Source organism: Aquarana catesbeiana, linkage group LG07 (genome assembly GCF_042186555.1).
Source record: "Aquarana catesbeiana isolate 2022-GZ linkage group LG07, ASM4218655v1, whole genome shotgun sequence".
NCBI lineage: Eukaryota > Metazoa > Chordata > Amphibia > Anura > Ranidae > Aquarana > Aquarana catesbeiana.
The window spans coordinates 158,433,661-158,452,003 of NC_133330.1; the positions used below are offsets into that span (position 1 = coordinate 158,433,661).

The 18,343-nt window shown below is 42.5% G+C and overlaps 1 protein-coding gene across 2 annotated transcripts in view; it reads right to left on the reverse strand.

Annotated features, from left to right (window-relative positions):
* The window catches only part of CEBPG (CCAAT enhancer binding protein gamma), a 66,722-nt gene that overhangs the window by 11,204 nt on the left and 37,175 nt on the right, over positions 1-18,343 (reverse strand). The window contains exon 2 of one of the 2 annotated variants that reach the window (XM_073592771.1): positions 5,307-5,418. The exons of the other annotated variant lie outside the window; for it this stretch is intronic. The gene's annotated coding sequence lies outside the window, so the exon portion shown is untranslated. The remainder of the gene's footprint in view (positions 1-5,306; positions 5,419-18,343) is intronic. 2 annotated transcript variants of the gene reach the window in all.

Consider the following 18,343-nt stretch of genomic DNA (forward strand, 5'->3'; position numbering starts at 1 on the left):
AGGAGAGCACACTGAGTTCCCAACATAGCTAGAGAACTGACCACGGTGTGTTCTCCTACTTAGTGTGGTCAGGTTTTTAATAGGAAAACAGAGGGACTGGCAGGAACACCAGGAATTTCACACAAAGGAGGCAATACTAAGATAACAAGATACATTTACATACAAGTACATGCAGGCACATATCAGGAATATGAAATACTGAAGTAACAAACACTTTAGGTAGCAAACGTTTTAGGAACTTCTACACTGGCACTCCTGCGTTTTGCTTTTCTCATTGCTGGAAAAGTTATCTGGAAAGGTTAACTAGTTGAAGACTTTGGGTATGCTACACACACACACCCCCCAAAAAATAACATCATTGTACACAGGACATGTGTAGAACATCCAGTCTCCCTGCCTGTTTGCCAGAGCCCCCCCCCCCCCACCCTCCAGTAAACAACTATGTTGGCTTTGATTAATCAAAGCCAACATGGTTTTTGTACACATAGGTTGGATGCTTCAGCTGTCAAAAAAAGCAGTATTTACACATTTTTTTAAGCCTATTTAAAAACTTGTTTTTTCTTGTTAATATTTTTACACCTTTAACAAATATTTATAAGTTTCACATTTTAAAAGGTGCAACATTAAAAAAAAACAAAAAAACACTTAGAGCCCTTGCACACTGGGGCGGGGGGGCGGCGTCGGCGGTAAAACGCCGCTATTATTAGCGGCGTTTTACCGTCGGTATGCGGCCGCTAGCGGGGCGGTTTTACCCCCCGCTAGCGGCCGAGAAAGGGTTAAATACCACCGCAAAGCGCCTCTGCAGAGGCGCTTTGCCGGCGGTATAGCCGCGCCGTCCCATTGATTTCAATGGGCAGGAGCGGTAAAGGAGCGGTATACACACCGCTCCTTCACCGCTCCGAAGATGCTGCTGGCAGGACTTTTTTTACTGTCCTGCCAGCGCATCGCTCCAGTGTGCAAGCCCACTGGAATGACAGCAGCGGCACTTTCGGGGCGGTTTGCAGGCGCTATTATTAGCGCAATAGCGCCTGCAAACCGCCACAGTGTGCAAGGGCTCTTATTTAATTTGTAAATACATTTGTAATACTTTATACCAGAATCATAATTTTACTGTCATTTTAAACAGGACAAATTATAGAATAAAATTTTATCTTTCTATCTGCAGTAACACAATCAATATATTTTTAAACACTTTGCAACAAAGTGTGTTTTGTTTAGTTTTTTGCATTTTATTAACTAAGGACTGCAAAAATAAATCATTGTTACAAGACAATATCACGAAAAGAAAGCCCTGTTTGTCTTTAAAAAAACAATATACAATACAGTTGTATGCAAAAGTTTAGGAACCACTGACAATTTCCATGATTGTCATTTATAAATATTTGGGTGTTTGGATCAGCAATTTCATTTTGATCTATCAAATAACTGAAGGACACAGTAATATATCAGTAGTGAAATGAGGCTTATTGGATTAACAGAAAATGCTCGATATGCATCAAAACTAAATTAGACAGGTGCATAAATTTGGGCACCCTTGTCATTTTGTTGATTTGAATACCTGTACTACTTAGCACTGATTAATTGGAACACACAATTGATTTGGTGAGCTAATTAAGCCTTGAACTTCACAGACAGGTGCATCCAATCATGAGAAAAGATATTTAAGGTGGCCAATTGCAAGTTGTTGTTCTCTTTGACTCTCCTCTAAAGAGTGGCAACATGGGGGCCTCAAAACAACTCTCAAATGACCTGAAAACAAAGATTGTTCTACATTATGGTTTAGGGGAAGGCTACAAAAAGTTATCGCAGATATATAAGCTGTCAGTGTCCACTGTGAGGAACATAGTGAGGAAATGGAAGACCACAGGCACAGTTCTTGTTAAGGCCAGAAGTGGCAGGCCACATAAAATATTGGGAGAGGCAAAGGATGGTGAGAACGGTCAAAAACAGCCCACGGACCACCTCTAAAGACCTACATCAACTTGCTGCAGATGGTATCACTGTGCATCCTTCAACAATTCAGCTCACTTTGCACAGGGAGAAGCTATATGGGAGAGTGATGAGAAAGAAGCCTTTGATGCACAGACGCCACAAACGGAGTTGCTTGAGGTATGCAAAAAGCACATTTGCACAAGCCAGCTTCATTTTGGAATAAGGTGCTGTGGACTGATGAAACAAACATTGAGTTATTTGGTCATAACAAGGGGCGTTATGCATGGCGGCAAAAGAACACAGGATTCCAAGAAAAACACTTGCTACCCACAATAAAATTTGGTGGAGGTTCCATCATGCTGTGGGGCTGTGTGGCCAGTAGCGGTACTGGGAATCTGGTTAAAGTTGAGGGTCGCATGGATTCCACTCAATATCAGCAGATTCTTGAGAATAATGTTGAGGAGTCAGTCACAAAGTTAAAGTTACGCTGGAGCTGGATATTTCAACAACGACCCAAAACACTGCTCAAAATCTACTCAGGCATTTATGCAGAGGAACAAGTACAATGTTCTGGAATGGCCATCCCAGTCCCCAGACCTGAATATCATTGAACATCTGTGGGGTGATTTAAAGCAGGCTGTCCATGCTCGGCAACCATCAAACCTAACTGAACTGGAGATGTTTTGTAAGGAGGAATGATCCAAAATACATTCATCCAGACACTCACAGGCTATAGGAAGCGTCTAGAGGCTGTTATTTCTGCTAAAGGAGGCTCTACTGAATATTGATGTGATTTTTCTGTTGGGGTGCCCAAATTTATGCACCTGTCTGATTTCGTATTGATGCATATTGCGCATTTTCTGGTAATCCAATAAACCTCATTTCACTACTGAAATATTACTGTGTCCTTCAGTTATTTGATAGATCAAAATGAAATTGCTGATCCAAACACCCAAATATTTATAAATGACAATCATGAAAATTGTCAGGGGTTCCTAAAGTTTTGCATACAACTGTATCTCACAAAAGTGAGTACACCCCTCACGTTTTTGTAAATCAATGGGCAGCGCCGCTGCAGGCCAGCAGTACTTTTAACCCTTTTTCGGCCGTTAGCAGGGGTTAAAAGCGGCCGAAAAGCGCCGCTAAAAATAGAGGCGCTTTACCGCCAAAGCCCGGAACTGCTCAATGTGAAAGTGCCCTTAGACTTTACATCCCCTTTAAACATTTGATATGATTTATATTTACTATTGTGAATAAAAAATATGCGTTTGAAATTTGCAGATCATTGCATTGTTTTTTTGTAGATTTAAAGTGGTTGTAAACCCCCCCCCAAAAAAACCTGCAAGACAAAGGCACAATGAACTAGTATGCATAGCAAAAAAAAATAGTTTACTTCTGCCCTAGACCGAAAGTAATGTCATGACGTCGCTCTGGTCCTCCAAGGCCATAGAGATAATCAGAGACGTTCTAGTCTCTGTCGGCCTCTGTGACCAACTGGCTACAACGTCGGATCGTTTCTCTGGGGTGCTGGTAAAAACAGTAAGCCCAAGAAACACCGGCGAGCGGCGGGAGGGGGACGTCCCCTTCCGCCGCTTCTAAAAACATCCACCGGCTGAAAAGAAAAATACCGGGGTTATGGCTGATAGCTTCAGCCAAAACCCCGGCTAACCACTTGTAAACCGCAATGTATATATACGTATTGCGGTCGGCAAGTGGTTAAAGAATATGTAAACTCAACATTTCATATTCCTGATATGTGCCTGCTGCGCCATGTACTTGTTTGAAAAAGTATCCTGTTTTGTTTGTATTGCTTCCTTTGTTTGAAACCCTGGTGTTCTGCCAGTCCCTCTGCTTTCCTATTAAAAACTAACTACACTAGACATGAGAGCACAGTGTGGTCAGTTCTCCATCTATGTAAGGAACTCAGTGTTCTCTCCTCCATTAATCAGACTTGTCCACTCCTGACACACTTCCTCTGCACAGCCATCCACTGGAAAGCTGCCGTTTCCCCTCCCCTAGACCTATACAGCCAAGAACAGAGGGCATGTGATCACTCAAAAAGGGGGGGGGGGGGAGGTGTATATAATGTTTTTTTTATTTTGCCTTTCATTTCTATTTTAAACTGAATGGGTTGTTTTACAAGGTGAGGGTTTGCGATCACTTTAAGCCTCTACCCTCTACCCAAGGCGAAATGGACACATACAGTGACTGAAAATTATCTAAAGATTTGTACTAAGTATAAAAATTTTACATGAAAAAACAACAACATATTATATTTTATAATATATATACATATACACACATACAGTATCTCACAAAAGTGAGTACACCCCTCACATTTTTGTAAATATTTTATTATATCTTTTCATGTGACAACACTGAAGAAATGACACTTTGCTACAATGTAGTGAGTAGTAGTGAGTGTACAGCTTGTATAACAGTGTAAATTTGCTGTCCCCTCAAAATAACTCAACACACAGCCATTAATGTCTAAACTGCTGGCAACAAAAGTGAGTACACCCCTAAGTGAAAATGTCCAAATTGGGCCCAAAGTGTCAATATTTTGTGTGGCCACCATTATTTTCCAGCACTACCTCCTCTTGGGTCACCAGAGCTTCACAGGTTGCCACAGGAGTCCATGTGTAGGGGTTGGGGTAGACATGGAATCACAGATACTCCTGCAGAGGCACCATCCCCTAAGAATATGCAACTATGTTTAAAAAAAAAAGGTAGAACAGGGTGGGACTTTAATTGTGCCTCAGAGGAGTATAATGAAAAATGGAATACACATACTTAAAATATAGAAAAATATATAAACTTTATTAATCTGCCATTCGGCAATACCTTCTAAGAGTAAACAGGTTAAAATAAGTTACAGCCTTGGGGTTTTGAAATCAGGGTGTGCAAGTCCCAAACAAATATAAAATATATGGCCTACGCATTTTGCGGACAGTTCCGCTTCATCAGGTCCTTGAGAGTAGCACAGTAGGATATCACGAGTTCTAAAAATATTATTAAACAATGCATAAGTGACATGATTAACATGAATAAAGAATTGCAGATAAATAAAAAGAAAGATAAAGGATATGATAATACATTTGTTTCACATAGGTGTACATAAATATATCGTGTAAAACATTTATTAATACAATCTATACTTTATATTATGGAACATCCAATAATATGTATATACAGTTACATTACATAATTATTCATGAATAGCGGTGTTTTCGCGTGCATGGAGTGTTCAAATTCGGATACTCATATAAATGCAGGTTGAAGAGAATATAGGGAATATCTACATGTAAGAGTTTAATTCTCTATACATGTCAGTATAGACAGTTTTAATTTCAAATACATGCATTTCGACTCACCCAGAAACTGTGAACAGAAGACACCGGCTCAGAAGGACATAGGTTCGGCCTTTGTGCCCGTGGGGACACTCCACCGCACCACAACAGAGGAAAATTGGCGGAGGGAGAACCCCTATATGTAAATGAAGTGAATGAGTCTCATGAACCTTGTAAACTAGATGCAGAGGGGGGAGTGAGGGGAAGGGGAATGGTGAGGGAGAAAAGAAAGGACAAAGAAGGGGAGAGATGGGGAGGGGGAAGGGGAAGGGGAAAAGGGGGAAAGGGAAGGAAAAAATAAAAGGAAAAAGAGGGGAAGGGAAGGCAGGGAAAGAGGGTTAAGGAAAAAGGGGGGACCTCAAAAACATAAAAGGATAAAAAGGAAGGAGAGACGTGAAAAAAGGGGGGGGGGGTGAAAGAGGAGAGGAGAAGGGGAAAAAAAAAAAACCTAAGGGGGCGAGACAAGGGGGGGGGGGGGGAATGGGGGCAGGGGAAAGGGGGAGGGATAAGGGAGGGGGGAGGAGAAAAAGAAAGAGAGAGGGAAAAGGGGAATTGAATGAGTGAAAGATGAAAAATGGGGGGGGAAGGAAAGAGTGTGTGTGAAACGGTAAAAATGAAGTGTCAAAGAAGTTGAAAATGTTAATAGTTACTCATCCAAAATATATGCTGTGATTTACAATTACTTCTGTTGGAAACTCAGGAATACAGTCAATATCAATTGGTCAGGTAAGATAGGATTGGAGGAGATTAAATATGTGTATATAGACTTTAGGAAAAAGTCCATTAGTTAAGCCTCAAAGAGGAACTCTATTTGAACAAAGACAGATGCAAACTTAAATGAGAAGGCTAGAAAGACATATCAGTAAGGTAAAAAGTAGGGGATGGAGTATCCATACCTATGATGTTTGAAACAAACCTTTTTCCTCCACGTCCCTCACATAAAAGGAGGTGAGCCGCTGAGGAGAGACTGAGATAATATGCTTTTTATATACAAAGGGACTGCCATTTTCCGTCCGAAGAGGTGTTTATGGGGGAGGATCCCTGGGGTCGCTCCATTCACCCAGATCGTGGGAAACCCACTAATGGACCCAGTGGATCTGGAGGGACGGGGGGGCGAGCCCATCTGTGCCAACTAAGCCGCGGGGGATGCATGCTCAAAAATTGCATGCAAGATTCCCCAGTCCGTGTCCGTCCGCCATACATTCCTGGTGGAGGAGGGAGGGGGCGGATCTCTCTGCCTGACTTTCCCTGATAGGCTGCCGGGGAGGCGGACGAGACTATACCAGATGGTAAGAGGCTGGATTAAAGCGGTGTAGCGTAGAGCCGGCGCTGGAAAATGACCAGCGTCGGCTGTGCTGCGTTCCACACGGGAAAGGGGGAGGGGCCAAGTACCCGGCAGCCCGGAAGCTGATAGGCAGTTGTGTCCTCAACTAGGAATTCCAGTGGGAAAGTCTCTGGGAGCGCCTGATGTTAGTGGCTTCTGCTTCTCCGAGTTGCAGAAGCGCTTTTTGGACCGTGGATACCGTAGGAAATCACTCAAAAGAGCATTTAAAAACACAAGTGATAGCCCACGCGATCTTCTATTATTTCAAGGTGAACAAGGAACTCTCTCTTTCAACCCCCAAGCATTCGCCCTATCACTAAATTTAATAACCAATTCCAAACTGTAAAAAGAATTCTAAATACCCACTGGCACCTCCTATGTGATGACACCACGTTGAAACTCTTTGTAGAACCTGAGCCGCATGTGATTTACAAACGTAATCAGTCTCTGCAAGACATCCTAGTATCTAGTCATTTCATGCCTCAGGAATCCTGCGGCACTTTACCGCGAGGAACTTTCGAATGTGGTAACTGTGACTTCTGTAAATTCATTCAAACTGGAAAAAATGTTGTTTTACCTACAGGTGAAAACCTAATCATGCAACACTTTGTAAACTGCGATACCATCGGTATCGTATACCTGCTCACATGTGGGTGTGGAAAACATTATGCAGGTAAATCCAAAAGAAATGTTTGGAAACGGATCAAAAAACATGCTATAGACATACAGATAGGTGTCACTGAGAAACCCATACCCAGACATTTCGCAGAGTTTCATGACTATAGCACGTATTCTTTGAAATTTCAGGTATTAGCCCGGGTACACCCCCAACTCCTGGGGGAAATTTTGATCAGAAAATTCCCCAGGTGGAAGCTAAATGGATCTTCAAACTAAGAGCAACTCAGCCACCAGGCCTCAACGATGCCATTAGCTATGCTCCTTTTTTGTAATCACCAACATCGATCTGTCCTCATTTTCCTTTCCCTTTTCCACCCCCCCCGCCCTTTTTTTTCCCCTCCATTTGGTGCTGTTTGCATTCACATTAGTTAACTCATACATTTTATGAAATGACATTTCCAGCAGATATGTAAAGCACCATATGTATTTAGGCTACCCTGTTACATTATGTAAATATGAATGTGTTGAAACCTGTATGTATGATCTAGATCAGGGATCTCAAACTGGCGGCCCTCCAGCTGTTGCTGAACTACTAGTCCCATCATGCCTCTGCCTTTGGGAGTCATGCTTGTAACTGTCAGCCTTGCAATGCCTCATGGGACTTGTAGTTTTGCAACAGCTGGAGGGCCGCCAGTTTGAGACCCCTGATCTAGATGCTCAGCGGTGTTTTGAATGTACGGAGAAACTGTAAGGACTGTTCATAAACTGCTTTTTACTTATATGTAAATAAATCTTCTCTTTTTAATTCATTTACTCTGTGATGCGCCCCCATGCGTTGCTCCAGGACTGTTTCCGGATGGTATTCCAACTCAGGGGACTTCTGGCCCTGCCCGTGTCTGTGCACCTTCTGGGGTGTCTGTCAGAGTGCTGTCCGTATTGTCGGCAACCCTTATTAACAGCCCGCCACTAACATCAGGCGCTCCCAGAGACTTTCCCACTGGAATTCCTAGTTGGGGACACCACTGCCTATCAGCTTCCGGCTATGTGGCCCCTCCCCCTTTTCCGTGTGGAACGCAGCGCAGCCGACACTGGTCGTTTTCCAGCGCTATGCCTCTTTAGTCCAGCCTCTTACCATCTGGTATAGTCTCATCCGCCTCCCCGGCAGCCTATCAGGGAAAGTCGGGCAGAGAGATCCGCCCCCCCTCCCTTCTCCGCCAGGAATGTATGGCGAATGGCGGACGGACGCGGACCAGGGAATCTTGCATGCAATTTTTGAGCAGGCATCCCCCGCGGCCTAGTTTGAACAGATGGGCTCGCCCCGTCCCTCCAGATCCACTGGGTCCATTAGTGGGTTTCCCACGATCTGGGCGAATGGAGCGACCCCAGGGGTCCTCCCCCCATACACACCTCTTCGGACGGAAAATGGCAGCCCCTTTGTATATAAAAAGCACATCATCTCAGTCTCCCCTCAGCGGCTCACCTCCTTTTATGTGAGGGACGCGGAGGAAAAAGGTTTGTTTGAAACATCATAGGTATGGATACTCCATCTCCTACTTTTTACCTTACTGATAAGTCTTTCTAGCCTTCTCACTTAAGTTTGCATCTGTCTTTGTTCAAATAGATTTTCTCTTTGAGGCTTAACTTATGGATTTTTTCCTAAAGTCTATATACACATATTTCATCTCCTCCAATCCTATCTTACCTGACCAATTGGCATTGAGTGTATTCCTGAGTTTCCAAAAGAAGTAACTGTAAATCACAGCATATACTTTGGGTGAGTAACTATTAACGTTTTCAACTTCTTTGACACATTTTTACCATTTCACACACACTCTCTCCCCCCCCCCCTTTTTCGTCTTTCACTCATTCAATTCCCCTTCTCCCCTCCCCCCTCTTTCTCTCTCCCCCCTCCCTTAGCCCCCCCCCATAGGTCCCCCCTCCCCTTTTCCTCTCCTCTCTTACACCCCCCTTTTTTTCACATCTCTCCTTCCTTTTTCTCCTTTTATTTTTTTTTAGGTCCTCCTCCTCCCCCCCCTTTTTCATTTTACCTCTTTCCCTGCCTTCCCCTCCTTATTGGATGTTCCATAATATAAAGTATAGATTGTATTAATAAATGTTTTACACAATATAATATTTATATACACCTATGTGAAACAAATGTATTACCATATCCTTTTTCTTTCTTCTTATTTATCTACAATTCTTTATTCATGTTAATCATGTCACTTATGCATTGTTTATTATTTTTAGAATGCAAGTGATATCCCACTGTGCTACTCTAAAGGCCCTGACGAAGCGGAACTGTCTGTGAAACGCGTAGGCATATCTTTTCTATTTGTTTGGGACTTGCACACCCTGATTTCAAAACTCCAAGACTGTAACTTATTTTAACCTGTTTACTCTTAGAAGGTACTGCCCAATGGCAGATTAATACAGTTTATATATTTTTTATAATTTAAGTATGTGTAATCCATTTTTCATTATACTCCTCTGAGGCACAATTAAAGTCCCACCCTGTTCTACCTTTTTTTTGAAACATAGTGCCACAGGAGTCCTCTTCCACTCCTCCATGACGACATCATGGAGCTGGTGGATGTTAGAGACCTTGCGCTCCTCCACCTTCTGTTTGAGGATGCCCCACAGATGCTCAATAGGGTTTAGGTCTGGAGACATGCTTGGCCAGTCCATCACCTTTACCCTCAGCTTCTTTAGCAAGGCAGTGGTCGTCTTGGAGGTGTGTTTGGGGTCGTTATGTTGGAATACTGGCCTGCAGACACAGTAAAAATCTCTCCTGCACTCAGGTGTCCATGAACTAGACATGTGGTGCAACCACCTAAAAAGGTAATGCCTAACGTCTTGCAGCCCTCGTTTGAACAATGGGTATTCAAGCTAGAAAAAAACAGAAAAGAAGGAGGGCGCACCAACCTAGTGCATTACCACTGATAAACTGCCCTGCAGCCCAGTCTTGGAAGGGAGGGGATCATGCTCTGCTTCAGTATGTCACAGTACATGTTGGCATTCATGGTTCCCTCAATGAAATGTAGCTCCCCAGTGCCGGCAGCACTCAGGCAGCTCCAGACCATGACACTCCCACCACCATGCTTGACTGTAGGCAAGACACACTTGTCTTTGTACTGCTCACCTAGCTGCCGCCACACATGCTTGACATCATCTGAACCAAATAAGTTTATCTTAGTCTCATCAGACCACAGGACATGGTTCCAGTAATCCATGTCCTTAGTCTGCTTGTCTTCAGCAAACTGTTTGCAGGGTTTCTTGTGTATCATCTTTAGAAGAGGCTTCCTTCTGGGATGACAGCCAAGCAGACCAATTTGATGCAGTGTGTGGTGTACAGTCTCAACACTGACAGGCTGACCCCACCACTAGGGCTGCAACTAACGATTATTTTCATAATCGATTAGTTGGCCGATTATTGTTTCGATTAATCGATTAATCGGATAATAACCTTAAAAAAAAGTGTGGTGTATAATTTAATATGTAAAGTTTTAAAAAAAGGCAATTTATTCTTCAAAATCTATATGCAGTGGTAAATATAAATAATCAACTCTATGATTAGGGAGCAAAATGTCTAATCCACTCTGAGAATAACAGACAGAAGAGATATACTGTATATACTATTGGAGGTTGAATCGGGTAAATATCATCAGACTCAGAGATCACATTTTTTATTTAGACCCCATTCACACTGGGGCACATGTAATGTGCACTGCTCCCACATAGTGTGCCCTGCCTCCTTGAAATGTGGCTTGCCTCCATGTAAAAGTTTACTTTAAATGTAATAGTAATGTCTTCTATTACCTCCAGTCTATCAGCCTCCACCTTATCTGGGTTCAGATGCTGATCTTCCCTGCACAGAGTCTTTAAAGTCATTTTTTTAAAAACAAACATGGTATACTTACCTGCTCTGTGTAATGGTTTTGCACAGAGCAGCCCTGATTCTTCTCTTCTGGGGTCCCCCACCGATGCCTCTGGCTCCTCCTGCCTTTAGAGTGCCCCAATAGAAAGCTGCAAATTTATAGTCTAGTGTGCCACTATAGCAAGGTAAAAAAAACTTCTGCTTTTAGACCCACTCACTTCCTGCCCAGGACTACATGTCCCATGAGGCATTGCTCCTCACACATTCACAAGTTCTCAGGCACTTCCTGACATGTATGGATGGTGTACTGAGCTGTATGTGTGCTGCACTGTATTTCCTGTTATGTAAACAAATAATGCATATTGTATGCAGGCCAAATAATCAGCTGGCCGATTAATCGATTATGAAAATAGTTGACAACTATTTTCATAATCGATTAGTTGTCGATTAATCGATTATCTGTTTCAGCCCTACCCACCACCTCTTCAACCTCTGCAACAATGCTGGCAGCACTCATACGTCTATTTCCCAAAGTCAACCTCTGAGTATGATGCTGAGCACGTGTACTCAACTTCTTTGGTCGACCATGGTGAGGCCTGTTCTGAGTGGAACCTGTCCTGTTAAACCGCTGTATGGTCTTGGCCACAGTGCTACAGCTCAGTTTCAGGGTCTTGGCAATCTTCTTATAGCCTAGGCCATCTTTATATAGAGAAACAATTTATTTTTTCAGATCCTCAGAGAGTTCTTTGCCACAAGGTGCCATGTTGAACTTCCAGTGACCAGTATGAGAGAGTGAGAGTGATTTAACACACCTAATTTAACACACCTGCTCCCCATTCACACCTGAGACCTTGTAACACTAATGAGTCACATGACACTGGGGAGGGAAAATGGTTAATTGGGCCCAATTTGGACATTTTCACTTAGGGGTGTACTCACTTTTATTGCCAGGGTTTAGACATTAATGGCTGCATGTTAAGTCATTTTGAGGGGACAGCAAATTTAAACAGTTAGACCCCTTTCACATTGAAGGCATTTTTCAGGCGCTAAAGGGCTAAAAGCGCCTGAAAAATTACTCCCCTGCAGCCCCAGTGTGAGAGCCCTAGTGCTTTCACACTGGAGCAGTGCGCTTGCAGGACGTTAGAGAAAGTCCTGCAAGCAGCATCTTTGGAGCGGTTTAGGCGCAGTGTATACATCGCTCCTCCACCACCCATGCCCATTGAAATTAATGGGCAACCCTTCGGCAGCGGCGCTTTTCGGGCGCATTTAATCCATTATTTGGCCACTAGCAGGGGTGAAGAGCACCCTGCTAGCGTCCCAAAAGCGCAGCTGAAACTAGTTTTAGCAACGCTTTAACGCTAACACGGCCCTTTGGCAGTGTGAAAGGGGTCTAATACAAGCTGTACACTCACTACTTTACATTGTAGCAAAGTGTCATTTCTTCAGTGTTGTCACATGAAAAGATATAATAAAATAATAAAATATGTACAAAAATGTGAGGGGTGTACTCACTTTTGTTAGATAATACATATTATATATATATATATATATATATATATATATTTATTCACAACTCTGATCTGCATATTTTAGAGCTGCAGTACATTTTATAAGCATTTTTTTTTAAAACCATACTAGAATCCATAAATCCAAGTTTTCCAATCGAACATGTCTAACATGTATAGTGCTAGGCTACAGCAATTCCATTTAAGTTGTTATACAAAAATAAAGTCCCTTAAGACCAAATTTAGCTGTTGACAATAACAGGTGTTATGGGAAAAAAATCTTTGTTGCGACACCTGCTTCAGTAATTACAAGGCAAATATTTCTCATCTATACCTGTATAGCTATAATGTGCATGACTTTCATAGTATTTATAGGTCACACGATTTCCCCCATTATGTTTTTACATTAAAGTTAATTTTTAAGGCAAGTTAGTATGTTAAAGGTCTTAAAAATGTACCTCTTTTAATAGTAAATGCAGCTAGAAAGCTGTAGGAACACCCTTCTACACAGTGCAGGAGGGAGAGGGAAGGATTGAGCAGGCTTTTTCCATCATTTCTCTAAGCTTCTGTATATAGAGCAGTGTAATGTCAATCTACAGGGCAGCTGGCAGCGCTATGGGCAGCTATTCACAGATAGGGGCTATTAGCTGTGCCAAACGCTATCCTCGCAGTTTTCATCGACTCATGATCTATGGTGAGGGTCGGCAACCCATCGATTGCAATCTGTCGACCCCGGGTGGGTGATGGGTAGATCGTGAGTACTCCTCTGTTTTGCTGACCCCCGCACCAGTCTTTCCTTGCAGCCTTCTCCGCCGGGCTCATCCTTCATCACAGCACAGCTCAGAACAGAGGGCGGGAGCTGGCCAAGTTAACTGGCAGATGATTGGTTGCTAGGCGGTCCTAGCAATCAAACACCAGCTTGTTAACATGGAAAGTTAACTCTGGCATCTCCGACTCCTGCCCTCTGTCCAGGCCTGTAATGTTTCCCGCTTCTGTTCTGTGTACACCTCTATAGGTAGGAGAATGAATCCACTGCTCTTCAGACATTGACACTGCTGTATGTGTTGTAAATGGGGCAAAGCACATTGCTGGGGGGGTGGGGGGCACTACTGTAGGGAAGGAAGCTTGATGTGAAAGGGGCAGAGAGCATTTCTATTGGGATGGGGGTACAATACTGTGGGAGAAGGAGGGGGGGGTCACGTGAAAGGGGCAGAGAACTGTGTGGGGGGGAGGATATGTGAAGAGGGCAGAAGATACTACTGTTGTTGTGAAAGGGGGCAGAGGACACTGCTCTGGGGGGAACGCAGGTCATTACTGTGTGTGTGTGTGTCATGAGCTAAGACCCCTGATATGTAAACTTTGAAAACTTGAATAAAAACTTTTGAACAGAAAAAAGGTAGTGGCTCTCCAGTGGTTCTACTAGCAGGATCAAATATTATTTACAAAATGTTCCCGGTGGTAAAACAGAAAGGCCGGTATTGCTGGTTCTGACAGCCTACATCACATATGCAACTATAGTCATGGTTCTACTTTAATTTTCAAATACACCAGAATAAGATACTTGAAAAGCACTTTCAAACAATATTGATTGGACATAATCAAGTGACGAATATATGATCTGTGACTATACCTAGTTAGTGTTTAGCAACAACTAAGAAACATTTCTAGTGGAGGTTAAAGTGTTACTAAACCCAGAACCTGCATTTACTATATCTGGTCTCCTACAGTACACAGAACATGGAAATGCAATTACTTTAGTAGATATAAACTGCTAAATACCTTTTCTCATCAGCAGTATATAGCAGTCTTGTGACTTCTATCAGTGTCTGGCCAAGCACTGGTTAAAGCTTGTAGGAGGAGTTTTCATTCTCCTCTGACTGTCCTGTGAGGCTGCATGACCCCTGACCATCTGCCTGGACAGTGGTGATTGGCCCTGTGCAGATCACATGCACCCTCCCAAAAAAACAAAAACAAAAAAAACCTCTCTAGCTATACACACCAAACTGAGCATGTGCAGAGTGCCCCTGGGGCTCTATTCTATCAGGAGATGGAATAGGGACTGTGGAAGAAGGGGAGGATCAGAGAAGACAGGAGCAAACAGCCTTTTTACACAATGTGGAGGATTAACACCTTAGGTTCCACAGGAAGTATAATAAGTAAGGATGAGCTCAGGCGTATTCGCTACCCACACATTCAGAGACATTTTCCCGATCCGCGGCTGCAGAGATCGAGAAATGTCTCACTGCCTGTGATTAGTGCTGTGCAGTGCCGACTTCCTGGCGGGCTCTGCATGTGTGGGTAGCAAATACACCTGATCTCATCCTTAATAACAAGCATGCTTTACTGCGTATACAGGCAGATTTTACGGTTGTGGGTTTAGTAACATTTTAAGCGGGTTGAACAAACCTCACAGATCCCTGCATCCACATTAGCAATGTTACATAGTAGGTGAGGTTAAAAAAAAGACACAAGTCCAACCTATGTGTGTGATTATATGTCAGTATTACATTGTATATCCCTGTATGTTGTGGTCGTTCAGGTGCTTATCTAATATTTTCTTGAAACTATCGATGCCCCCCGCTGAGACCACCGCCTGTGGAAGGGAATTCCACATCCTTGCCACTCTTACAGTAAAGAACCCTCTACGTAGTTTAAGGTTAATCCTCTTTTCTTCTAATTTTAATGAGTGGCCACGAGTCTTGTTAAACTCCCTTCCGCAAAAAAGTTTTATCCCTATTGTGGGGTCACCAAAATGTGGATGCAGGGATCTCTCCTTTTGCGCTATAGTACTCTAACAGCGTTATGATTTTCTGTCCATATTTACCCAGCTTTAGGCTAATTTTAGTCCTGTGTGGCTGCATGTAGAGCAGCCCATTTATTTCAATGAACTTCCTTACCCACAGAAACGCAGGAAAAGAAGTCTGCTGACTGGACAGAGGGAGAGCTGATCACTGGGTCCGACAAACCCGATGTCTACTGGCCACCCGAGATAGTTCCTGAGTGAGGGAGAACGGCGATCTGTAGACAAGGCAGATCTCTGTTCTGACAGGGGAGAAGATAGAGATCTTGTGTTCCTGCTAAGCAGGAACACGGATCTCTGTCTTCATCCAGTCAGACAATCCCCCACACAGTTAGCAAGCACCCCATAGGGACACACTTAACCCTTTGATCGCCCTTGATGTGAATCCCTTCCCTGCCAGTGTCATTAGTACAGTAACAGTGCATATTTTTTAGCACTGATCACTGTAATAATGTCACTGGTTCCCAAAAAAGTGTGTCAGTTAGGTGTCCGACTTGTCCGCCACAATGTCGCAGTCCCGCTAAAAATCACTGATCACTGTCATTACTAGTAAAAATAAATAAATAAGTAAAAATGGCATAGAAATATCCTATACTTTGTAGACACGATAACTTTTGCACAAACCAATCAATATACATTTATTGGGATTTTTTTTACCAAAAATATGTAGCAGAATACATATTGGCCTAAATTTATCAAGAAATTTGATTTTTTTTTTTTTTTTTTTTTTTTATTGGATATGTTTTATAGCAGAAAGTAAAAAATATTGTTTTAATTTTCAAAATCATCGCTCTTTTTTTGTATAGTGCAAAAAATACCACAAAAAGAAAGTTCTATTTGTGGGAAAAAAAGGAAATACATTTTATTTGGGTACAGCGTTGCACAACAACGCAATTGTCAGTTAAAGTAACGCAGTGCCATATCGCAAAAAATGGCCTGGTCATTCAGGGGGTAAAACCTTCCTTGGGCTGAAGTGGTTAAAGGCAAACAACTACATATACAGTTGAAATGAGCATAAGATCTATCTATCTAAAGATTTATATTTCTTTCTACCTATTTTTGGGGATTAATAAACCTTTAATTTGTAAGGACAGAGGACAGAATTAGAATTAGACTTGGGAAACGTAATATTAATAAATCACTGTGACCGGATGGCTTGCACCCGAAGGTACTTAGGGAACTCAGTCAAGTAATTGCCAAACCATTGTTCCTAATTTTTACTGACAGTCTACTGACTGGAATGGTACCAGCTGATTGGCTTTTCTCCAATGTAGCACCAATATTTAAAAAATGGCCACAATACATCCCTGGGAATTACAGACCAGTTAGCCTAACATCAATAGTATGTAAACTCTTTGAGGGGATGATAAGGGACTATATACAAGATTTTAGTAATGAGAATGGTATCATTAGCAGTAATCAGCATGCATTCATGAAGAATCGTTCTTGCCAAATCAATCTATTAACCTTCAACGAGGAGGCGAATTGCCATCTAGATAAAGGAAGGACCGTAGATGTGGCGTATCTGGATTTTACAAAAGCATTTGATACAGTTCCCCATAAATGTTTACTGCACAAAATAAGGTCCGTTGGCATGGAAAATAGGGTGAGTACATGGATTGAAAAGGGCGAGTTCAGAGGGTGGTGATAAATGGGGAGTACACGGAATGGTCAGGGGTGGGTAGTGGGGTCCCATAGGGTTCTGTCCTGGGACCAATCCTATTTAAATTTGTTCATAAACGACCTGGAGGATGGGGTAAACAGTTCAATCTCTGTATTTGCAGATGATACTAAGCTAAGCAGGGCAATAACTTCTCCGTAGGATGTGCAAACCTTGCAAGAGGATCTGAACAAATTAATAGGGTGGGCAACTACATGGCAAATGAGGTTTAATGTAGAAAAATGTAAAATAATGCGTTTGGGTGGCAAAAATATGAATGCAATCTATACACTGGGGGGAGAACCTCTGGGGGAATCTAGGATGGAAAAGGACCTGGGGTCCTAGTAGATGATAGGCTCAGCAATAGCATGCAATGCCAAGCTGCTGCTAACAAAGCAAACAGAATATTGGCATGTATTAAAAAAGGGATTAACTCCAGGGATAAAACGATCATTCTCCCACTCTACAAGACTCTGGTCCGGCCGTACCTGGAGTATGCTGTCCAGTTCTGGGCACCAGTCCTCAGGAAGGATGTACTGGAAATGGAGCGAGTACAAAGAAGGGCAACAAAGCTAATAAAAGGTCTGGAGGATATTAGTTATGAAGAAAGGTTGTGAGCACTGAACTTATTCTCTCTGGAGAAGAGATGCTTGAGAGGGGATATGATTTCAATATACAAATACTGTACTGGTGACCCCACAATAGGGATAAAACTTTTTTGAGGAAGGGTGTTTGACAAGACACATGGCCACTCATTAAAATTAGAAGAAAAGAGGTTTAACCATAAACTACATAGAGGGTTCTTTACTGTAAGGTTGTGGAATTCCCTTCCACAGGCAGTGGTCTAAGCGGGGGGCATCGATAGTTTCAAAAAACTATTAGATAAGCACCTGAACAACCACAACATACAGGGATATACAAGGTAATACTGACATATTATCACACACATAGGTTGGACTTGATGGACTTCTTTCAACCTCACCTACTATGTAACTACGTAAGACAGACAGCACAGATAGGAATGTGACACTTCATTGAGTTGAGGGACACAGTGCACAGCAAAGGAACAGCACCACACGGATAATGTGAGTGTTCAAGGTATGGCTGAGGCCAATATCAACCTAGATTTAGGCAGTATATATGTATTATTTTTTATTTAATCCACCTGGGGATCAGTTTTAGGAACATATTGACAATGAAGTATGTTAAAAGGAATTTAAAAAGAAGAAGAGAATAAAAGAAATAGAAAAAATATCTAAATAAAAGGGGGTGGCTGG